This window comes from Mirounga angustirostris, unplaced genomic scaffold, assembly GCF_029215605.1.
Source record: "Mirounga angustirostris isolate CCGP_5_RB_7025 unplaced genomic scaffold, mMirAng1.0.hap1 SCAF_5, whole genome shotgun sequence".
In the NCBI taxonomy this organism is placed as follows: domain Eukaryota; kingdom Metazoa; phylum Chordata; class Mammalia; order Carnivora; family Phocidae; genus Mirounga; species Mirounga angustirostris.
Window position 1 is genome coordinate 159,491,650 of NW_026991713.1, and position 24,898 is coordinate 159,516,547.

Genomic DNA, 24,898 nt, shown 5'->3' on the forward strand with positions numbered 1-24,898 from the left:
CAGGGGAAGGCTCGGGTCCAGTGCGCCGAGGGCGATGCTGGGTGGGGCCTGGACAGAGGGCGACGGGGACAGCCGACCCACCCAGCTGCTCCCCAGGGGCTCGGGCAGCGGCACCGAGCCGGGCTCCAGGTCTTGGCGTGGCGCAGCCCCAGGCCCAGACCCCGAGGCCTGATGTGGGGCGGCGGCAAGGGACAGAGCGCGCGACCAGGAGAGCAGCCGGCCCTCCCGCGCCCGAGCCTGGTCTGGGCTCCTGCCGATCCGGATCGACGCGCTCGCCTGCCCACGGTCTGGTTGGTCAGCTGCTTCATGCAGCTGGATTGCTTCTTGCTGGCGGCGGCGGCGGGGGCCGGCACGGCCAGGGCCGGGCAGCTCGAGGAATCGCCCGGGGGGAGGGGGGCCGACGTCGCTTCATGTCCACCCGAGGCGGCAGTGGAAGCGGCTGTGGGCCCGGCGCCCCCCCCTCGCCGCCTCTCATCCAGTGGCGCGGCAGGTCGGGGCCTTGGGAGGCCAGACCCGGGACGCGGTACCCAGCCCGTCCTCCACCCAGGGCGGGAACCCCGGGGCCGCCCTGTGCAGGGCCCGGAGGCCCCCTCTCGGGCACCGCCACCGCCGCCCGCGACCCCCTGCCGGGTCCAGCCGCACACCTCCGCGAGGCAGCGGATGCGCGCAGCGCACGGAGCCACCGGTGAACCGCCAAACCCCGGTGTGGGACGCACTGTCCCCGCAGAGCTGGCAGGGCACGGAAGGACGGAACACTCTGGAGCCTCTGGAGGCTGGAAATGCCCAAAGTCTCCTTGAGGGCCGTGCCTCTGCGCAGGTGTAGATATTTGTCAAATGCACCTAGGATCTGCTCTCCTAGGTGAATGGATGCATTGCATGCATTGCATGCATTTCCTGGGGGAAAGTCCAGGGCCAGATGCATTTTCTGTGGGCGGGCACCTGGGGGCAGTCAGGCAGGAGCACTCGCTAGGGGCCCACCCAGGACAGCCAGGAAGCGGGGAACAGGGGAAGGGGCCCAGCCCTGCGTGGGAAGTCGTGGGGCTGAGCGGCTGGGACCGGGACCGGTGGCCAGAGTCGGCCTTGGGAAATGTCTTATCAGATGAATGGATAAAGAAGATATGGTATATATATATGTGTGTGTGTATGTGTATATATATATATACACATATATATATGTGTGTATGTGTGTATATATATACACACATACACACAATGGACTATTACCCAGCCATCAGACAAGATGAATACTTACCATTTACATGCACACGGATGGAACTGGAGGGTATTATGCTGAGCGAAATAAGTCAATCCGAGAAAGTCAAATATCAAATGGTTTCACTCATATGTGCAATATAAGAAACAGGGCAGAGGACTGTAGGGGAAGGGAAGGAAAACAGAATGGGAAGTCATCAGCGATGGAGAAAAACCGTAAGAGAGTCTTAACTCTAGCAAACAAACGGGAGGGTTGCTGGAGGGGTGGTGGGTGGGGGGATGGAGTAATTCGGTGATGGGCACTAAGGAGGGCATGTGATGTGATGAGCACTGGGTGTTATATGAAACTGACAAACTACTGAACACGACATCTGAATCTAATGATGTACTGTAAGTTGGCTAATTGAATTTACATTAAAAAAAGTAATAAATAAACCAAATGGAGTTGGTCTTCTGTTACACCCTGGAATGTCCTAAGTGGTATTCTGAGCGCATCAGTTCATTTCCATTTGCTTGATGAGTAAGCTGAAAGGGGTAGGGGGTGTGGGGGGGAGGGGAGGGGGTGTGTGTGTGGGGGGGTGTGCACGCTCGTGTGTGTGTGTGTATGTGTATGTGATGTCACCCAGCTGGGTTCTGAGCTCCCAGAAGCAGACAGATAATATATCTTCTCTTCATATCCACTGACAAGGCTTACCGCTGCCTGGACTACAGTAGGTGCTAATCCTGTACAAACACGCCCCCCGCCATCTCCCACGTCCATATTCCCACATCCACAGACACCCATAAGGAAGCACATACCTACTGCTGCTCAAGGCAGCAGCTCAACACAGAAACACACCAAGTACTCACTAAGACACACAACTTGCTACAGCCCAGACTGTCAAGGAAAACTGACCCACAGAGTTTTACAAGGCTGAACAGGCTGCGTTGTCTAAAACAGTGCTTTTCAAACAGTGGATTGTGACCCATCCGTGTCATAAAATCAGTGTAATAGTTTGCAAATCCCCGTCTTAGAAAATGCAGTCAGCTAGAGTAAACTAGAAAAAATCAGTATGCGTTACATACTGTACGAGTTAAAGACTGTTTCTGTGAAGTTGTTGAAGTGTGTGTTTGGGGTATAAGTGCCATGAAAAATCTGTTCTCTACACCAACAAAAAAAATAGACCCTTAAACACCGAGAGCAAACTGATGGTTGCCAGACGGAAAGGGGGGGGGCGAAATTGGTCAAAGGAATTCAGAGTTACAAGCTTCCACTTATATAAATAACTCACAAAGATGAAAAGTACAACATCCGGAATATAGTCCAAGAATATTGTCATAACAACTGTACCGTGACAGATGGTGACTATACTTAATCGTGGTGAGTGCTGAGTAATGAGCAAACTTGTCGAATCACGATGCTGCACACCTGAAACTGACATAACATTGTACAGATCAACGAAACTTCCATAATGAAAAGAGAAAAAACTGTGTTCTCACTGTGGGTGGTTGGATGAGCACTGTCCTCACAGCCTTCATCTGGTGCCATCCAGTGGTAAAAGCCCTATCTGCAGTCGAGAAAGAACCACAGACCCGGGAGAAGAGTCCGCAAACATGGATGTCTGGTTGGAAGGGGCCTTCCAAATGACCTGGTCGACCCTGACATGCAGGGCAAGCACCCTTCAACAACACCGAGCTACTGCCTGAGCACGCCCCACCACGGAGGCACTCGCTCCCCCGCTGAGCAGCTCTACCTGCTGAAAAGCTGACCAAGCCGCCTTCCTCTAGGAGCTCCTCCCTGTCCTTCCTACTGCCCTCTCCTGGATGACAAGGAGCAGCTTCTGTGCTCGCCCTCAGTTTAACACTCTTGATCCAGTCAAGCAATACTTGTTGAGTGTCTGCTAAGTGCCAGGCACTGGGGATACAGTGGGGAACCCGGGAAGACACAGCGACAGAGACACAGAGAAGTCAGAGCTTATGCCAGATGAAGGACAACAGCATGGGGGCAGGAAGCGCCTCGGAATGTTCCAGTAGCAGAAGGTATACAGGGAGGTTGAAGAACAGCAGAGAAACAGGTGAAAGCTCAGAGATTTCTGGGCTGTATGTGTTTTCATTTCTCTCTGTTTTATAATTTTTCTAAACTAACCATAGGCCATATTTCATTCTAAGACACCATCAATTGTAAGACTGAAAAAAGAAAAAAGAAACACTGCCAGTTAGTCCATGTCTTTCTTATTGCTTACAATTCTCATTTCATGTTTATGAAAAAGCCCTTTTAGACTTTTGGGACAGAACAAAAGGGAAAGGATGAGTGACATGAGTTGGTCAAGTCTTCCCTTTCAGGAGATCTGTGAGTTGCCACACAACACTGACCTTCGAGCCGCCAAGGGCACTGGCGAGGCTGAGTTTCTGAAGAGATCGCCATCACCGGCTCTGAGATTGCTTTCCAAGCTCCCGACCCTCCAGGTGTAGGCTGTGTTCCTCTGTCTTTCTTGATCTCGTCAGAAGGTCTCAACGGATGGTTCTGGAATAGCAATCGGGATTTGCGCTCCTTCTTCAAATGGCCCTTAAATGGTACGTGGACCGAAGCAGCCAGGGGCTGCAGGTGCAGCGGTCCAGCCACGCCACGAGGAAGACCGAGCACGTCCACGTGCACAGATAATGACAACTCCAACATGGTGCACAGTGACTGCAGGACACATCAAGAGTGAATCTGGGCGCCTGGGTGGCGCAGTCTGTTGGGCAACCGAGTCCTGGCTGAGGCTCAGGTTGTGATCTCAGAGTCTTGACATGGAGCCCCACGTCTGGCTCCGCACTGGGCGTGCAGCCTGCTTGGGATCTTTCTCTCTCCCCTCCCCTCCCCTCCCTACCACCGTTCACATGTGTTCTCGCTCTCAAAAAGTTAAACAAATAAATAGATAAAATAAAACCCAAAGAATGAAAGATCTCTTTATTTATTTTTTCTTTATTGTGCTATGCTGGTCACCATACAGTACATCGGTTAGTTTTTCATGTAGTTGTTCCATGATTCATTGTTTGCGTATAACACCCAGGGCTCCATGCAATACGTGCCCTCCTTAATACCCATCACCGGGCTAACGCATCGCCCCACATCCCTCCCCTCTAACACCCTCTGTTTGCTTCTCAGAGTCCATAGTCTCTCATGGTTAGTCTCCCCCTCCGATCTCGCCCCCTTCATTTTTCCCTTCCTTCTCCTAAAGTCGTCCACGCAATTCCTTATGTTCCACAAGTAAGTAAAACCATATGATAAGTGACTTTCTCTGCTTGACTTAAGATGTCATATTTAGGGGCGCCTGGGTGGCTTAGTCGTTAAGTGTCTGCCTTCGACTCAGGTCATGATCCCAGGGTCCTGGGATCGAGGCCCGCGTCGGGCTCCCCGCTCAGCGGGAAGCCTGCTTCTCCCTCTCCCACTCCCCCTGCTTGTGTTCCCGCTCTCACTGTCTCTGTCAAAATAAAGAAATAAAATCTTTAAAGAAGGAAAAAAAAGATCCCATATTTAGAAAGACCTTTTCTCAGGGTTTATTCAATCCAGTGTTCCCTGCAATTTTCACTTCTTTTTAGTACCCAGGTCTGACGTGCTACCTAATATTTTCTTCTAACACACCCTGTAATAAATACCTATTAAAATGTAAAACTTCTATCTGGGTGCCACCTCAAGTCATCTCCCATTCCTCCCGTGGGAAACACTGATCTGCTGCAGCCACCAGTTCATTCAAGAAGCACTGACTGACTTGGCCCCTTCGGCAGGAGCGTCCCCTGCAACGGTGGGAACTTGCTAGGAAAGGTGTGACATGCCCTCCACCGGATATTTCTCCATCAGAGGGAATGGGAAGGGGCCCTCCCCGCTCTTCCAGCCAGTGAGGGTCCAGGCTGGGGCTGCTTCATTTCACTTCTCATCAACACTCATGAGTGCTGGCTACAATGCCAGGCATTATTCCACACGCTGGACAAACAGGAACACGTACAGCCCTCAGAAGCACCCTCTGTGGAAGGCACCGCTTACAGACAGAGGTCGAGGTTGTTTCCTCAAGCTGTGCAACCTCGGAGGAAACTTAATTCCATTGCTTTGCAAACCTACTTACCCACTTGGACTTCCATCCCTCCCCCAACACTTCAGTTGCTGATATGGTGTCGGTGTGTATGTGTGTCTGCTTCTGTAGGGATACACAGTGCATGTAGATAGATAGATAGATAGATAGATAGATAGATAGATAGATAGATAGATAGATAGATAGATAGATATGCGGTGCCCTGTATGTACATATATATGTACCTACAATGTATATATCTGCAATTGCAAGACTCAATCCAATACTCTCAGCATCGGTTTTCAAGTTGGGAATTTTAACTGCATGCTGCATACGGGCCTTGAAGATATGCTCTACCTCTCATTTTTAATTTTATTGTTGTTCTTTTACGTCCTCTAGTCTCAGTTTTGGGTTCCTATTTCCTGTTGCGTTTATTCTTGCTTATAAATGGAAGGCAGGAAGCAAAGTCTTACGCGCAACAGACTTTGTACCTACACAGACTTTGAGTTTGTTTCCCTTCTTGTGAGCGCTGTTGCTTTCCTCAGCAGATCCGCAAGGCCTTAAGTGTTTAATCACCTAAGAAAAACAAAACAAAAACAAAAGACAAAAAAACACGAAAAACAGGGGTGCCTAGGCGGCTCAGGCGTTTAAGTGTCTGACGCTTGATTCGGCTCAGGTCATGACCTCAGGTTCCTGAGATCGAACCCCGTGTTCAGGCTCCACGCTCAGTGCAGATTCTGCTTGTCCCTCTCCCCCTGCCCCCCTCCACTCTGTCTCGCTCTCTCAAATAAATAAATAAATAAATAAATAAATAAATAAATAAATAAATAAATAAAATCTTAAAACAAAAAAACAAAAAACAACACTGGGCCTCAATTGACTAAGACTCACAGGCTATCATTTCCTCCCAAAGGAAGCTACTGCTATTGCTTTCTGGCTTCATCGAATTGCCAGTTACTTCACAAGGATCAATAGGATCTAAAATCTACTGTCTCTACTGCAAGGAGTCCCTGAACACTGGGCAAGACATGAACGGAAAAGGAACCAACATTGACCAGAGGGTGAATAAGGAGGAGAAGCCAATCAGAAATTTCCCACGGTACAATGTCTCATATCTGACTTAAACAAAAAAGAAAAAAGAAAAAAACAGTTAATAAAGAATACACTAATAAGATACCATGGATCTGAATAATGCTAAAGTACTTTTGGAAAAAATAAAACATTTAAGAACACGTATTCTGAATATTTTCTCCCAGTCTGTCTTGCCTCTTCGTTCTCTTAGTGTATCTATTTTTCCTTTCTAATTAGAACTTTTTGTGTTCTGCATACAAAACATTTGTCTACCTCAAGGTTGTCAAGACATTTTCCCATGTTTTCATACAAAAGTTTTACGGTTCTAGCTTTTTCCTTTTTTAAGATTTATTTATTTGAGAGAGAGCGCGCCCAGGGGGGAGCAGGAGAGGGAAAGAATCTCAAGCTGACTCCTCGCTTAGCGTGGAGCCTGACACAGGGTTCACACGGAGCTCAATCTCATGACCCCGAGATCATGACCTCAGCCAAAATCAAGAGTCGGACTCAAGCGACTGAGCCACCCAGGCGCCGCTGGTTCTCGCTTTCATATTTAGGCTTATGATTCATCCCAAATTAATGTGTGTATGTCAGAATGAGGGAGGGGTCAAGGTCCGTTTTCTTTCCGCCTGAATGTCCAGGTCACACAGAATTATTCATTAAAAAGACTTCCCTTTCCACCACTGAACTGACTGGACACTCTGGGCAAAAATCAGTCGACAGTACTTGCGTTTGGTCTATTTTTTGGACTCTCTGCTCTGCTCATTGATCTCTCTTTGTGTCAAAGACTTGGATTACTGTGGCTTTGCTCTAAGTCTTAAAATTAAGCAAGAAGAAGCAGTGTAAGTTCATCAACTGTGTTCTTCTTTTGAAGACTTTTTTGGCTATTCCAGACCCTTTGCATTTCCATATACATTTTAGAATCAACTTGTTCATTTCTTCTAAAAAACATGGCTAGGATTTAACTGGGATTGCACTGTTTGCATGAATCAAGGCGTGGAGAACAGAAATCTCCAGGACATCAAATCTTCCCCGATGTATGAACAAAACAGAGCTCCCATTTATTTCAGTCTTCTTGAATTCCTCTCAACAAAGTTTTTTACTTTTCTGTGTAAAGGTGTTTCATGTCTTTCATGAGACTTATTCCCAGCCAGTTTGGGGTTGTTTTGGTTGTTGTTTTTGTTGTGTAAGTAGGCTCCACACCCAGCATGGAGCCCAGTGCAGGGCTTGAACTCACAACCCTGAGTTTAAGACCTGAGCTGAGATCAAAACACAGATGATTCATCAACTGGGCCAGCCAGTCACCCCAACCAGTTTACGTGCTTTGATGCTACTCTAAGTATTTAAAATTTTTATTTTCCTATACATGTATTTTTAAAATACATCTGTATGACAAAGAATTCCTATTCAGAATATATAATAAACTCCAATAAGTCAAAACCAAAAACAACATTAACAACAAAAACGGGCAGAAGACTTGAACGTTCGACAGGTCACAAAAGATGTCGGAATGCCCAAGAAACACACGAAAAGGTGCCTAAGATCATGCTTCACCAGGGAAATGCAATGTGAAACCATAATGAGATGCTATTTCACCCTCACTGACAACACAGAATGTTCACGAGGATGCTGAGCAACTGGAGTGTTACTGTATTGCTGGTGGGAAGTGTAAACTGATAAACCACTTTGGAAATTAGTCTAGCAGTTCAATATATCCCTTCGCTGTGACTAAGCAATTCCACTAAGCAATTTCAAGAGAAATTTAAGACTGCTCTAAGAATGTTTATTGTAGCCTATTCACAATGACCAAAAAATTGGATACAACAACATGCCTGATCATCAGATGAACAGATGAAAAAATTGTGGTATATGCACACTACATACAAAGGACCACACCATTTTACACTCACAAAGACTCTCTCCTTAAGCAAACGCTAGCCTGACTCCTCTGAGCCCTCTTCTCAAAGGGGCCTCAACCTTGGCTTATCATATGCAGACTCGCCCAAACACTAACATACTTCCTAACAACAGCTCAAGACCCCACCCCTAGGGTGACTCCAGTCACCCTTAGTCCCTACTGAGAAAACTCAAGGCATCCATGGTTTGTTCAGCCAACAATGAAAAGTCTGGCCTCTGTCTCCCAGTGAGTAAATCCAGGGGGTTTCACGTTTCCCACTTTTTGTAATCTTTTACTTCTCTGATTTAATTCACCTCTGGCATGACTCCCTCATCCTCTCTTTATAATGCCCTCGGTGGGGTGCCTGGGTGGCTCAGTTGTTCAGCCTCCGCCTTTGGCTCACGTCACGATCCCAGGGTCCTGGGATTGAGCCCCACATCGGGCTCCCTGCAGAGCAGGGAGCCTGCTTCTCCCTCCTCCCACTCCCCCTGCTTGTGTTCCCTCTCTAGCTGTCTCTCTCTCTGTGTCAAAAAATAAATAAAATCTTTAAAACATAAAATACCCTCTGTACAAATCAAGGTTGAGTTTCATTCAAGCTGGACTCTTTTCCTGACTACAATAGTCATTGCTGATTAAAATCTGTCCTTACCACTTAAAGTAGTAGGATCTGGCTTTGTGTATCTTGGATAAGTGCACACAACATGGATAAATCGCAAAGAACACACTGAGTGAAAGAAGACAAAACGATACATACTGCTTGATTCCATTTACACGACGTACAAGAAAAGGCAATTATACTCTATCATAGATCCTGAAATCAGAAAATGACCACTGGAGGTAAGGAGATTAACTAGAAAGACATACAAAGGAAACTTCTGGAGTTTCAGATACAGTTTTCGGGGATGGTGCACAGATATACAGTTGGCCCTTGATCAACCCAGGGGTTAGGGGCGCTGACCCCTGTGCAGTCCGAAATTGTCATTTAACTTTTACTCCCCAAAAACTTCCCTGCTAATTGCCTACTGACGACCAGAAGCGTTACTGATAACATAAACGGTTGATTAACATAGATTTTGTATGTTACATTTATTATACATTGTATTCCTTCAATAAAGTACACTAAAGAACATATTCAGAAAATCATACAGAAAATATGTTTACAGTACTGTATTCTATTTATCGAAAAATCTGCCTATAAGTGGACCCATGCAATTCCAACCCATGTTGTTCAAGAGTCAACTGTATACATTTCTTAATGCTCATCAAGCTGAACAATGAGACCTGAGCATTTTATTTTACAAATTATCTCCTTTTCTCCCCTGCCGTCCCACCTCTGTCACTGAAGAATACCTGGGGAGATTCTTGTCTTTGTTTCTTTTTTTAAATAGGCAACACACCCAGCACGGAGCCCAATGTGGAGCTTGAACTCACAACCCTGAGATCGAGACCTGAGCTGAGATCAACAGTCAGATGTTCAACCTGACTGAACCACCCAGGCACCCCTACCTGGGGAAATTCTAAAGGAAAGAAAAAAAGATGAGAGATGGAGCTGACCCACCAAGTTCCCCTTTCTTTCTTTCTTTTTTTTTTTTTTTTTAAAGATTTTATTTATTTACTTGACAGAGAGAGAGAGACAGCTAGAGAGGGAACACAGCAGGGGCAGTGGGAGAGGGAGAAGCAGGCTTCCCGCTGAGCAGGGAGCCCGATGCGGGGCTCGATCCCAGGACCCTGGGATCACGACCTGAGCCGAAAGCAGAGGCTTAACAACAGAGCCACCCAGGTGCCCCAATCCGAGTTCCCCTTTCAATATCCACTTACGCCTGCTTCCTTACGAAGAGGGCCCCAATTTTGTTCGAGGTATTAATCTGCCCTGTGAGAAATTCTCCCCCCCGCCACGTCCCTGCAGCTAGGGGTAGGGCCACATGACGACTTCCAGCCAATGACACGTATGTTGAAGTCTACATGGCAGGACTACCTAAAAAGCTATTGCTTTCACAGGCTTAGACACATGTTTTTTGTCAGGGTCCCTTTCTTTTCTTCCTTCCTAGAGTACAGCTGCTCAAATGAACTAAGAAAAGGGTGCTATTCAGCGGTACAAACCTATTCTTACTCTAGAAGCAAGCTATAGGCGCTCTCAATCAATTCACAACTAAGTTATATCGCAAGGCAAAATGTTCAGGCATCAAAAGGAAAAAAGCAATTCCAACTGGAAGTGAAGAACGATATACCCATGTCTGTGTCAAAGTATATATAAAAATTTAGCATTTAAGGGCTCTTTCAAATCCATGGGGGATACAGACCATCACTAGATGGTGTAGGGACAAAAGTGCTACCTTGTAACATACAAAATAATAAAGACAGATGAATGGTCTAAGCAACAGAAGCCCAAACCCTAAAAGTGCTAAAAGAAAATGCAGCGATTGAAAATGGTCTTTTGAAGCACTATCCAAAGCCACAAGCTATAAAGTTAGACTATGAGATTGGGCACCACAGAGATTCAGAATGAAATGTATCCTGAAATGTATGGTACAAGCGAAACCGAAAGACAATCGTTTGGGAGAAAATACTGCAACGAGTACAGAGGCAAAGGACTACTATCCGACCTATAAAAAGTTCCTACAAATCAATAAGAAAAATATAAATACCCAAACAAAAAGACAACAACCCAGCAGGAAAATGATAACGAGCGAGGATTCATGTAAAAAAGTATCCGTGAAAAAAGTATCAGTGACAGGGACCAACTAAAATTGCTCAGTATTACAGGTGATTATAAAAATATAAATGTAAGGGGCACTTGGCTGGCTCAATCGGTTAAGCATCTGACTCTTGATCTGGGCTCAGATCATGGTCTTAGGGTTGTGGGATCCAGCCCCATTCAGGCTCTGCACTCAGTGGGCAATCGGCTTGAGATTCTCTCTCTCCGTCTCCGTCTGCCCTTCCCCCGTGTTCGCTCTCAAATAAATCTTTAGAAATATGTTTGTATGTGTATAAATACATAGAGCTACATCTATAAATTCAAATATATATAAAATAAATACGTATTTAAATTTAAATATAAAACATACATTTATAGATAGAGAGAGAGATAAAAATTGAAAACAGGCATTATTTTTCCCCTGCCACTTGACAAAAAATTTAAAAGACTGAGAAATACTCTGTGATTAGCATCTCATTTACCATGGGTGAGAACCAAAAATGACATAACCACTCCTGAGGATCATTTTGCAGAAGTTTTTACCCTGAAATCTATCTCGAGGGAAAACTCAAACACACATGCAAAGATGTTCATCACAGCCCTATCTTAATAGCAAAATCATAGCCACCCAAATAACAAACAGAATCGTCACGTAAAGTACAACCCCACTGTGGAAAAACATTCAGACATTAAAAAACTGTAGGCATGAAAACCTGTAGGCACACTATATTCAAATGAGGCTGAGTGGGGGATATGTATTCACTTTTGTCATTTAAAAAGTTAACCCTGAAGGGGCACCTTGCTGGCTCAGTTGGAAGAGCATGTGACTCTTGATCTGGGTGTTATGAGCTCTAGCCCCAAGTTAGGTACAGAGAGATCCCTTAAAAATAAAACCTTAAAAAAAATTAACCATAAAAGAAAAATAATTCGTATTCTAGATCTGAGACCACTGTTTTTCACAGATCTTTTCAAAAATTAATTTGTTCCCTTTTGGAAAAAATGGGGGGGAGGCAGCGCAAATCCAGTAAAGCCATTATTTATTCGACTTTCTTGATGGGCAAATTTGGCAGCTAATTTATCCTTACCAGAATATTCTCATCCGCAAGTGACATGTCTTCTCTGGGGAGGAAAAGCAGCAGCCCCCACCTTCAGAATATTTCAGATCAAAATCCCAGCCCTGCACTCTGGACAGAGCCGGGAAGATGCCATCAGTGAGCTGCAAGGCCTAGGCCCTCCAGAAAATGCTGCCTCTCCCAAGAGGTGATCCTCTGACCCACTTGCACGTCGAGGGCGACGTTTTTCGACGCGGCTGACATCAGAGAAACTTCTGCAATTCTCACAATACCATTTCCGTCTTACAGCCCCTGGCCTGGTTTCTAAAACACACAGACCACTCAAAACCAGGGAAACAGAACATGGGAATTGGGAGCCCTCATCAGGAAAGAGAACCATGAGCATCTCCATTCAGTTCCTCATCACTCGGCCGGCTCAGAAATACTTACTAGGGGTCTACAAGGCTCATGGCACTGAGACACACATGGTCCCTCTCGGCACCGCTATTCCCACGGGGCAGACAAACATTAAACGAGATGTCTGCGGAGCAACGGGACTGACTGCCCCAGAGGAGATGCACAGAGAACAGATAAGGGGCTGGACCTTGTCGAGGGTGTCAGGGGCCTCCGGAGGGAGCCGCATCTCACACGAGCCAGAAGGCTGGGCACCTTCTTGGACTCATCGGCCTCACCCACATCCCATCTGTCAGTACATCCCATCAGCTCTCCCTTCAACACGTACCCAGAATCTGGATCGATTCTCAGCACTTCCACCCCTACCATCCTGATCCAAGCCAGCAGCATCTCTGACTTGGAATATTCCAGGAGCCTACTAACTCATCGCCCTGCTTCCCCCCTCGCTGTTCTCAACAGAGAAGCTGAACTCATCCCATTAAAACCCAAGTCAGGTCACCTCATTCTTCAGTTCAAAATCCCCCAGTGGCCACCATCCCAGGTCCCTAACACCCTATCTGCTACTCTTCCCCTTCTCCCTCACTCTGGCCTTGTCATTCCTGGAACAAGTCAGGCCAGCTCCCTCCACGGAGGGCTTCCTACTCGCCCTTCTCTCTGCCTGGGACACTGTTCCCACAGACATGCACAGGGCCCACTCCCTCAACCTCCTGCAAGGCTTTCCCCACTCTTGTCCTCAGGGGGCCGTCCCTGGCCATCCCAGCTCAGAGGACAACCCCTTCCAACGCTCCTACAGCATCCAGGACCCCTGATGTGCCAGATTCCTTGCCTCTGTGTTTCCTGGCTGCTTCTCTCCCTGGAAGAAAGGCTTCCTAACAGCTCCACCGAGGTCTGTCTGGGTCACATCGGGAAGCGCACAAGAACCGAGCCTCTGGCAACTGAGAAGGCGTTCAATAAAGAATGTGCAGTGACTGCTGCAGTCATCTGAGGGAAGATGAGAGCTCGTGAGGCAAGGCGGGTGGGGGAAAGAGCATCTTGGGCAGAGGGAGCAGCCGAGCCGCCCCAAGGCCGGCGGGCACAGGGCACATTGGAAGGAATGACCGGATCGAGTACAGCAGGGAAGGCGAGCGGGAAGCAAGACTGGAGAAGAAGGACGGAGCAGCCGTGCACACACAGAAGGAACGTTTGGGTCTATCTCGAACGGCAACAAGAAGCCAGGAAACTAGGCAGTGACATGAACGAATGGGCCTTCCACAAACCTCTGGCTTCAGGGGGAGATAGGGATTTGGAGGCGGTAGAAGCGCCTGGAAGCTCAGTAAGCAGACTAGAACCATGGCGCAGACCACAAATGACCTTAACTCGGAATGAGAGGGCAAAAGCAGAGGTGGAGAAAAGGAGGTAGATTCCAGAGATGTTTAGCAGATAAAATCACAGGTCTGGGAGAATGATCACACAAGGGGGTAAGGAAGTAAAAGCAGAGTTCCAAGAGGACTCCTCCCTTTTGCACGTGGGAACTGAAGGACACAGTGGCCCGATTCACGGAGTTGGGGGGGGCTGGGGGTGGCGAGGAGGAGAATACAGGAAGGGGATCTTGAGAAGTTTTGGAAAGAATGGATTTGCCATAATTCAGAGACATTGATATACAGATTTCCAGTTGGCAGCGGGAGACCCAGGGAACCGTGAGAGGATCAGGAAAAGCAAAGTGAGTCGCCACACAGTACAGATTCTCACCTTGTGGCTGATGGGGAATCAAAAGGTTTCAAGGAACGCAGTAACAGGAGAAGATGTGGGATTCCAAGAAGATCACCCTGGCCAGAGCAGGAGCACGTGGATGGGAGAGGGAGCTGGATGAGAAGCAGGCAGAACAAGAGGGACCTGCTGCAACAGAGCAGGTAGGAGAAGGGACCGGAGCCAGGGCTGTGGCCACAGGGAAGGAAAGGGGAACAGACCTGCTCTTTGTCAGCAGTGCATCTCCCACGGGGCTCCTGGGGACCGTCCGAAAACCCGGAGCACGTCAGCTCCCCCACTTGACCCCTTGGTCCTCGCACGAGTCATTCTCTGACAACCTCCCCAGAATTCTCTCTTGCTCCCCGCTCCCTGGCCCAATGTCAGGTGCCGATGACACAGCCCTGGGCTTCCACGGCCAGGCTAGTTTCTTCTGCCCTGCAAACACCTATTTGTCTTTTGAAGGCTTCCCCCCTCCACTGGCAAAGAAGCAAGAGCAGTGCTGACATCGAGGAGGCGGCCTGGCACCATGAGCCGGGCTGCACGGCTGGTCGCCGCGGGCCTGGCGCTCCAGGAGACGCCACGTGCTTCTCCGGTTGCACGCAAATGACCTCGCAGAACAGCAGCTTGAGGTGCCGTGGCCCCGGTGATGAAGGGACACCAAAGAGGACCCCTTGCTCTTTTGTCCAAACAGACAAAAACCAGCTTGTCGTGCCCACCCCCAAATGCCAATCCTCCTCTCTCCCGCCTGATACCAGCGAGTGTCTTCCTTGTGAATGACACCGTCCGTCACGCTCTTCACACCTCCTTCTAGAAAACACTGATGGAGCTACCCGATCCCAGAACTGTCTCGCCTCGCCTCGCCTCAGCACCCAGACCAGAGCACACCCCTGCTTCCTTGAACACTCCCAAAAACATCCGCCCAAAGCCCAAATCCTGTAAGTTCTTTCTAACACCCTCTTTCTTACGGATCAGCCCCACAGTCCCCATGACGTGGGTTCCCCCTCAGGATGAGTAACGAAGCCACTGTGTTTAACGACAGCTGTGCTTCCAGTGGCCTTTGTGGAGGATGCTGACCACCGTCACGGGAGGAAGGGATGGTTCCCTTTCCTGGAGGGAATCCTAGGTGTCCTGGGAGGCTAACTGGCTTTCTTAGTGCGATTTTAGGGGCTTTATGGCTGTAACCTAGGGCAGCAGGAACCAGCCTAACCCACAGCTAGGACATAGCTGGAACCAAATAATATTCAGAATGGAGGGAAATCAAGGGGCGCCTCGGTGGCCCAGTTGGTTCAGCGTCCGACTCCTGATTTCACATCAGGTCATGATCTGAGGGTGCCGAGACTGAGCTCCAAGTTGGGTTCCACACTCAGTGTGGATTCTGCTGGAGATTCTTTCCCCCCCCCTTTCCCTCCTCTTCTGGCCCCACGCCAGGGGCATGCACTCTCTCTCTCTCTCTCTCTAAGATAAAGAAGTAAATAAAATCTGTATTTAAATAAATAAATAATGGAGGGAAAGCAAAAGAAGTAAGAATTATTTATGGAAGGCTTCACTCTGTGTCAGACCCGGTGCTAACTGCCTTGGATCTATTGCTCATTTAATCCTTACATCCCAAAGGTGGGCTACCATTTTTATCCCCATTCCAAACACAGGACTGAGGCACAAAGTGATCTGCCCACGATTCACGCAAGGAATCTCTACGTTATTAATCACATGACTTTCTGACAAAGTTTAAGGGTTTAACACACTACAGTGAAGATGCACATCACGGTATCACAGAACTTGGAAGGACAGAGCCCTGCAAAATGTCCTCAAACGTTAACTTATGGATTCTCCCAATCTTCTTGCATGTTGTTCAGATAAAGGAAAGCCCGGTGCTAAAAAGGCTTTCATGAAATGCAACCAGATGACAAATATACGTGGTCTTTAGAGCCCCGGGCCCATCCCAGAAGACTCTGACTCAGTGAGTGTAGAGGAGGACGTGAACATCTCTGTTTTCTTTAAATAGCCCCACAGGCTCTGCTGATGTGCACTCTGGGCTGGGTACCACTGTACTCTCTGCAATTCCAAACCCAAACTTGCCCTACAATGTTTAGATGGCTGCAGACACAGGGGGGCATCGAAAACTGAGGCAAAGAAGAACAGAGAAATTACAAAAACTATCCCCTAGAGAGTCAAGAAAAGGAAAGCTCTAGTTATATTACTTCTCTGTCCTTTGGCTGTGTCTGAATTACTCTACAGTTAACTTACTTTGTTTTAAGTAGGCAAGTTTGCTAAAACGTTTACCAACAAATACTAAATAATCAAGACTACCAATACATTTTAAATAAAATTATACTATGCTACTGAAAAGTATTTTCTGATTATTTCAATGGCACTTCAGAGTCTCTTAGCAAGTAGCAGTCGATATGCGAACATTATTTCTAATTCAACAGTTCTACACATGTGGTCAACAGCACCTGAACACTGGAGAAGAAATGAAGTTGGCTGGAAGGCTTTTAGCTTCACAAATTTCACCACACACTACCGTCAAGTCTTCAATACCAATGTATGTATTTACCTCTTTATTTAATCAACCACCACTAACACCCACTACATGTCAGACAGGGCTCTACGTGTTTCATTAACGTTAAATATCATTTATCTTTACAATCATCTAAGAAGTGGGATTATCATCATCTCCATTTCTCACATCAGGAAACTGAGACCCAGAATGGTTTAGGAACACAGCTCATAAGAGGCAGAGCTCCGATCAGCTTGGCTCTGGACTCCATGTCTTAAATCACTATGTTTAGTCTCCAGGAACCCACAAAAACTGCAAGTCTTAACCCCGAACCTTGGCTTGCCCACCCTACAGTCCCTACAGTCCCTACGTGGCCCCGGCTTCAAGGGCATTCCCTCAATTCCTTTCACAGTTCACACTCCTTCCCTGCTCTAAGTGAACACCCTCCCACATCCCCGTTTTTTTCTTAGCCTTCTGTTCTCAGCTTAAACATTACTGCCTAAAAGACAAACTCGAATGCACCCCGTAGTTCTCAGCACTCGAAGCAAAACGGTAATTATGTATTTCATGGGCAATTATTTGCTTCCAGTCTTTTCCAACCAGGTGGTGATAGGGTAGACGCCGTATCTGTCCTATTTATCCTGGGTTCCCAATCGCTGAATACCCACCCCCCCCACCCCCCCAAAGAGAAGGGCCTACCACGAAGTACACTCTCAACACTTTCTGTTGAACGAACGAACGAACGAACTACACCCCAGCCTGGGCTTTCCGACACCTATCTGTGCTCACAACACGGCCCCCACTGCACCCCTAGAACGCAGCCTCCTGCGGCAGACACGCAAGAGCTCTGCAAAGTCCTGGCTCTGCGCACCACTACTACGTGCTCCTGGGCAGACCATCCCCCCCGCCCCGCCCCAACACACCTTGACTGACCTGATCTCAGGTGCACAACGGGCACCCTGACGATCCCCAACGGAATGTGACCTATGCAAGAGGAAGAACCTGCACTCCTCCTCCCCTCTCAACGCTAGACTTCCTTGCTTCTCGTCGGGCTTCCATAAGGACTCGAGCCCCAAGGAGGCCAAGACCCCGCCGGCCTGCTGCAGGCCGCATTCCCAGTCACGCTCCCCCCAGGCCTGGCGCACAGCACAAGGGAGGTCATTCTCCGCTCCAGGAATGAAGCCCCGCGCCGGGCACTTCACACGTGCGAAACGAGGGTCGCACGAGGTGACGGCGCCCTTTTGGCGAACGAGCGTGTTCCGGAGACACAGGCCCGCCCCCCACCCAGGCCCCAGGCCCCAGGCCCCCGGGGACGCTGGGTCCCCGCGCCCGGCAGGCACCTCTGCACGGAGAAGCATCTTCGCAAGGGCCGCGCACTCCCTCGTCGTCTGGGTCTGTCGAGGAGGACGAACAGGAGCTGAAAGAGGCCGTCCTCGGACGAGCGCCCATGGCCGTGGAGGTTCCGGGGTGCTGTCCCCACCGAGAACAACGAAACCGGGTCCCCGGGCGCTGGGGGGACGAGCCAGCCTCGGAGAGGGAAGGAGGGCTCGCTTCCGCCGCGCTCAGCTGCCGGGGCTCAGACCCGCCGCTCACGTCAACCGCCCAACAACCTTCCCGCTCATTGGCGCTTCTGCCCAGACGCTGATTGGACAGCTTCCCGCCCGCTCGGCCCGCGGACGCGCCCCTTGGGTGCCTCCTCTGGCCCCGCCCACAGAGCCCTGGGCACCGTCTACCCCTCCTTTCCCGTCACCACCTGGCGGGACCGCCGTCAAAGCCCCGTCTTCCTTCGCTCCTGGTGCTGTTTTCTGAGTCTGGCGTCTGTGTGTTCATCACAAGCTTGAAATGGCTGTAGTCTGTCGCAAGGCCAGCTTTCCCCCCACTGAAGTGCTTTGGCTCCCTTTTCAAAACTCAGTTGAGCGTATTTGTGGGGACTCTTTCTGGGTTCTTTGTTCTGTTCTATTGATCTGTGTCTGTCCTTCTGCAGATACCACACAATCGTCCTTAGTAAAACTATCGCAGAAGTTCTGAAACTGGGTAGACTGCATGTTCCCACTTTATTATTATTTTCAAAATTGTTTCTGAAACTACTCTTCATTCCTTTGTCTATCCACATACACTTTAGAATCATCTTGTCTATCAATCTACAAAAGAAAACAAACCCTGACTGGGTTTTGACAGGAATTGCATTAAATCGATCTATCAATCTGGGCAGAATGAACATCTTCACTATGCTTAGGCTTCCAATTCACAAACATGGTATATCTCTGCATTTATTTATATCTCCGATTTCCTCTATCAGTGCTAACGGCTGTGGGCATGCGAGTGCTGGACATGCTTTGTTCGATTGATCCCTAAGTATAGTTTTACTAGTAATTGTGAACGTATGTTTGATAGTGGAGCCCACATGTTCGTTGCTAGCATACAGCAATACAACTTTTACATGTTTCTTCTGTATACTGTTTCACTGTGAAATGCCATTAGTAGTTGTAAGAAGGCTGACATTTTCATAACCTCTTGGGGCATAAGGCCTGAAATGAAGATTCCATATTAAGGGCTGTCTTCACACCAGGGACAATCAAGGAGGGACGGAAACAGCCTAATGCAAGTTCTCCTCTCCCTCCTCCCTCACACGTAAGGTCTCCTAAGCAAAAACCCTTCTCATCACAGGGACCAGACATAGTGCCTGTTGATTTGGGGGAGCAGCGTTCAGTTCCCTAGAAGCCCACTGAATTCTTCAAGCAAGCCACTCATACCCTCCCAAGGGAACCAGGACTTGCCCCACCTTCTTGTTAGGACAAAGTCTTGCCTTCCAAGCCCCTGCTTGTTCCCTCTGTTCCCAAGTGCAATTCCTGTGCAGCCCTGCACAGTGTGTGGTATCCTCCTCCCTTGAACTGTGAGAATATGTGACTAGTCAACTGCTGCCAGTCACATCTGTCAGGTGTCAAGGGATCCCTACAAGCCTAGAGCAGGAATCTCTCTCTCGTCAGGGAACTGAGGAGAAGCTGAATAAAAGCAAGTGACATCACAAACAGGGTGGCCCCACCTTAACTGAGGACACGGGGTCAGCTTGACGTGCTCCTTGGCTTCCTAACTGGCTTCAGAGGGGACAATCACGATCTGGGAGGGAACTGGCAACTGCGGGCCAGCTTGTGTGTTAGCTCGTGTTCTGTTAGCTCCAATGGAGGTCGCCATCCGTTTCCAAACCAATGTCCCATCCTTGCCAACAAGTTGAGTACAGATGCGACTTGACTGTACCTAGGAGGGAGGTGCCATCAGTGTGACCTCCATCTGGCCTGTATCGGTCTCCAAGGCTCCCCGCTGAGGTCGGCAACCCCACGACCTGCTGACTGGGGTGCTTGAGTTCCACCGACTGGGTGTTGGGCCAGTGCTTGGGGCAGACAGACAGATCCGGGTGGGGAGAGCGCACCCCACGCACCGTCCTGGGGATGACCCTCTGTGTTGTGGGTGGAAAGGAAGGGGGCCACGACCCCAGGGAGATGTAAGAATGGCTCCCTGGCTGCCTCCTGAGTCACTGTGGGTCAGGCAACGCGAGTGGCCTTGCCCATCTCCCCAGCTGCCGCTCCTCTCCCCGTTACCGTGTGTCCCCCGGAGCCCTCAGGGTTTGGAGGCGCACATCCATGGCAGCCCAGGGCCCAGGAGCTGATGAGAAACACAAAAGTGGAGGGTCGGCCGTTTGGTGCTCCACCTCTCTCCCAGTGCAAAACCCCTCCTCCACACACTTGCTTTCTCTTAGTGTTGTTGCTTCCCAGCGCGTCCAGGGACTCATCTCTGGATCCAGGGCCTTGAGGCTCCCACTCTGGCCATGGACAAAATGACCTTCCTGGCTGTGGACTCCAACACTGGGGAGATGGACTGGCATGCCCGCAGGAAGAGGACAGTCATCTGTGGGGCCGACCCACCCAGCTCCCTTTCCCCATAAACACCCAGAACATGTGCACCACGTCTGAATAGCTGGAGACAGAAACAAAAACCCATGACTTTATGGGGCTAGAAATGAAATAGTCTCCTGAGGGAATCGGTAGAGTGGGAAAAGGGGGGAGGGGAAGCCGTCCACACTGAGAGAAGGTAGGGCTGTAGCAGAAGATGCTTTGGCTTTATCAACGTCTGCGCTGTGGGTCCTGTGCTCTTTCACTTACCACCCCACTGCCTAAACCTGTTTGGCACAAGATCGCCATCCTCAGGGTCGTGGGGGAAACATCCGTGGCACCCCTGTGGCACAGTGAGGGTATCAATTCACACCCTGACTTACGCCAGGACACCTGAAACCATACGACCATTGCCACGACAGAGGCTCCAACCCTAATGATGCTGATTGGAGACTCTCTGGAAGAAAAAACGGAGAAAGATGAACAGGGTAAAAAGACACTCCCTAACCCAAGCATATATCCAGGACCAAACAAACCCAAGAAAAGGAGGAATGGAAGAAAGAAAACTGGATACAGGAAGAGGAACCCCCCCAAATTAATTCGACATAGGTTCACAATTTGACCCAACTGGAAATCCAAAATTCACAGGGGCGCCTGGGTGGTTCGGATGCTTAGGCGTCCGACTTCGGCTCCAGCCGTGATCCCGGGGACCTGGGATTGAGCCCCATGAGAGGCTCCCTGCTTGGAGGGGAGTCAGTCGGCTTCTCCCTCTGCCTCTGCCTGCAGCTCCCCCTGGTTCCTGCTCTTTCACACCTGCTTGCTGTCTCTCTCTCAAATGAATGAATAAACCGTAAAAAAAAAAAAAAAAAAAAAAAAAAGAAATCCAAATTTACTAAGATAATTTATATGGCAAAAGATAAAATGAGGTCAACTGGCTTTTGGCCCTCTAAAACATAGGTTCTGAATTAACGTTAATGTCTGCTAAGATGTACCAGTTGGGTAACCTTCATGGATTCGATACCAGGGCTCCAATTATGCTTGTACCTAGTAAAATAACCGTATTTTCTAGCTTCTGTATTTAATGCTTTGACATCTCAGACTTGCTGACTTTGGAGGGACTGTCCCTGGCAGGCTTAGTTAATTCTTAGAAAAAGTCCACAACTGGCCTGGGAGCATACCTTTCACATCCAAACCAACCGGTACAGAACCCTTACTGCCAACCACCTCATCTTAAGCAGCTCTGGGCCACTATGGCCTCCCTGATCACCGCAAGGGCGGGACAGACTCCTGCAGACACCACTCTGGCCTGGAGCCCCCTGAAATTACTCAAACTAGCCAGTCTTAAACGTGCTTATCCTGCCTCACCTGTCCCTTCCCATGGAAACCACAATAAAGGGTCTTGCCCACATTTTCCCTTCACTCCCTCTTTCTCCTGACCAATCCTGGTGCTTCCCCAGGTGGCCCTGCAAGGCTCTCAGAACCTCCTTTCTTGGGGCCTCTAAATCTACAAAACTTCTTCCATTGTGACAGTTACTTCTATATCTTCCTAACTTATCATACCTGATTAAAATAAATCCTGGTCCCCTGAAAACCTCTGAGACCCCTAGGGCCACCTGGGTGGCTCAGTGGGCTACGCTTTCTTCTCAAGTCATGGTCTCAGGTTCATAGGATCCAGCTCCATGTTAGGCTCCGTGCTCAGGGTGGAGTCAGCTTGGGAATCGCTCACTCGGCCCTTCCCTCCGCCCCCCCCCGCCCCAACTGGGCTCGTGCACTAGGTGTCTCTCTCTTTAAAATAAAGAAATAAAATCTTTAAAAAAAAACACAAGGGAGCCCAACAAATTTAAGGATGGGGAATATTTTGCTAATATAGATTTGGCCAATATGTTCTGTTCCATGCGTATTTCAACATCCTCTCGGTCAAATGTGCCTTGACTTTGAAGGGGACACATTTTACCTTGTTAAGCACAGGGCACCCAAACCTCTCTGCTATCACAGACATCTTTGTGGGCAGGATCTTACTGCACCCGTCCTTCTCCAGGGACATAGGTATGACATCACATTTACGACTACCTACTGTGAGGACATTTGTTTGACACACTTGTTAAGGACATGCAGGTGCAGGGGCGACTGAGTGGCTCAGTCCATTAAGCGTCTGCCTTCGGCTCAGGTCATGAACCCAGGGTCCTGGGAACAAGCCGCGCATCAGGCTCCCTGCTCACTGGGAAGCCTGCTTCTCCCTCTCCCTCTGCCCCTACCAGCCCCTTGTGCTCTCACTCTCGTGCTCTTTCAAGTAACCAAATAAAATCCTTACAAACAAGGAAGGACATACAAGTCCAAATTCTGTCAGTATTTTTTTTTTTTTTTTTTTGGTTCTAGAGGCAACATATTCCTTGTTTATAAATTTTACATAAGCCCATTTAGGCTGCTACTTGTCACTGAGCCCACGCTGGGTGGGGCTCCCCTCAACAAAAGGCTCTAGGATCTGTCCAAAACAACTGTGAGGGGGCGACTGGCTGGCTCAGTTGGTGAAGCGTCGGCCTTTGGCTCAAGTCATGATCTCAGGGTCCTGAGATCCAGCCTGGCAGGGAACTCCCTGTTCAGTGGGGAGCCTGCTTCTTCTCCCACTCCCTTTGACCTCCTCCTCCAGCTCCAACTGTCTCTCAAATACATAAATAAAATCTTAAAAAAAAAAAAAAAAATCACCCGTTAGTGCCCTAAGTAAAAAGGCTTTAGCAACTACCTCTCCAGCTTCCTGGAGTCACTGGAATCGTCCATGGACTCCCAATGCAAGAAATGGCCCTCCTTGGCCCTGGGTTATAGACCATGAAAGCAGCAATTGCTGACCATGCACTGGGCTCTCCTGGAAACGGAGTCTCTTACAGACTCTGAGCCTTCATATCCCGCTGTCTGCTCTGCCTCGGGTCATGATACCCCCACCAGCTTAATGTAGTTACCAAGGCCTTCTTGCTACAGGCTGAAGCCAAAGTCTGCATATCCAACCTGCAGGTGGGGGTGGCTGCTTCTATCCACAGTCCATTGCCAGATTCCATGGTGCTGGAGGACGTCAGCCTTTCCTTCTACCCCTTGGCTACCTAAGGATTCCCTTGGGATCAACTGAGTGACCATCAATGACCGTTGATACATTTTGGTTTTGAAGACCAACTCCCCCTCTTGTTCACGTGACAATTTCACTTCCTAGAGAAGCACCTGTCCTACTCCTTAAAAGTCTCAGTCCCAGGTTGAAATTGATGTCTAGATATCAGAGTCCACTGTGATGGAAAGCCTGAGATTAAGATTCAATAGGAAGTGTTGTCTTAGTATCAGGGAACATCAGAGGGCCTCCAATGGCCTCGGTCTCACCCAAAGTTCCCTTCCCCCTCTGCTCCCACAGATCAGGTCTCCTGGCCAAACGACCTTCTTTATCCCAGGGACCAGGCACAGTTTCTCCCCAAGGAGTAAGGTCCATTTCCCTGACAGCGTGTGCAATTATCCAGCAAGCCAGTCATGCCCTCCTGCAGGAAGTAGGGCTCACCGTCACTCTCTTGTTACTACAAGGTCTGCCCCCGCCCCAAAGCCCTTCTTCATTCTGCTCCCAGGTAAAACCCCCTTGTGGCCCTGCATGGTGTGGGCCACGAGTAGACATGGGTAATAAATTAGTGTCGAGCTCATCTGTTCAGCATCCGGACATCCCATAACTTTAGGGTGGGAATCACTCCCTTTACCAACGGGTGAAGAGGAGAAAAATGAAATCCTTCTGCTTTGTACCTTTGGCAAGGCACAACGATGAGGCTCATGCACTTGAAGTTCTTTGGATAAGAATCTATTGGGGGCTTGTAAGAATTCCCTGCGGCTAAAGGGCAGCCTGTATGTGAATGATGCGCAGGAGGGAAGGCTGCAAAAGCAAGGGCTTGGATGGTCTCCTAAAGGTCGAACTCCAAGCAATGAGGGAACCCACAAATAATGGCAGCAGGGAAGTGACATCAGATTTTCGTCTCAGTTCGCCCTGACAGCAGCATGGAGAATGGATTCAAAGGAGGCCGAGTGTGGAACCAGCAAGATCAGTAGGCAGTCTACTGCACTAGTCTGTGCAAGAGACAGGAATGGGTGAACCAGAGCACTGGCAACAGAAAGGGAGGGAAGGATTTAAGATATTTGGCAGGCTGAAGATACAGCACAATGGAAAATTAATGGAATGAGATCTTTCAAGAAGTCTGAATGGGAGGCGCCTGGGTGGCTCAGTCAGTTTAGCGTCTGCCTTTGGTTCAGGTCATGATCTCAGTGACCCGGGAATCAAGCACCACATCAGGCTCCCTGCTCAGCAAGGGGCCTGCTTCTCCTTCGCCCTCTGCCACCCGCCCTGCCTGTGCTCTCCTGCTCTGTCAAATAAATAAATAAAATCGTTAAAAAGAAGAAGAAGAAGAAG

At 48.9% G+C, this 24,898-nt stretch overlaps 1 long non-coding RNA gene across 1 annotated transcript; it reads right to left on the reverse strand.

Moving 5' to 3' along the window:
- Positions 1-2,315: 2,315 nt before the first annotated feature.
- On the reverse strand, positions 2,316-24,873 carry LOC135364562 (uncharacterized). Its single transcript, XR_010411929.1, has 2 exons — positions 17,929-24,873; positions 2,316-3,715 (listed from the first exon to the last, which is right to left on the reverse strand). It is a non-coding gene; the product is annotated as an uncharacterized LOC135364562 (long non-coding RNA).
- Between the last annotated feature and the right edge of the window lie 25 nt (positions 24,874-24,898).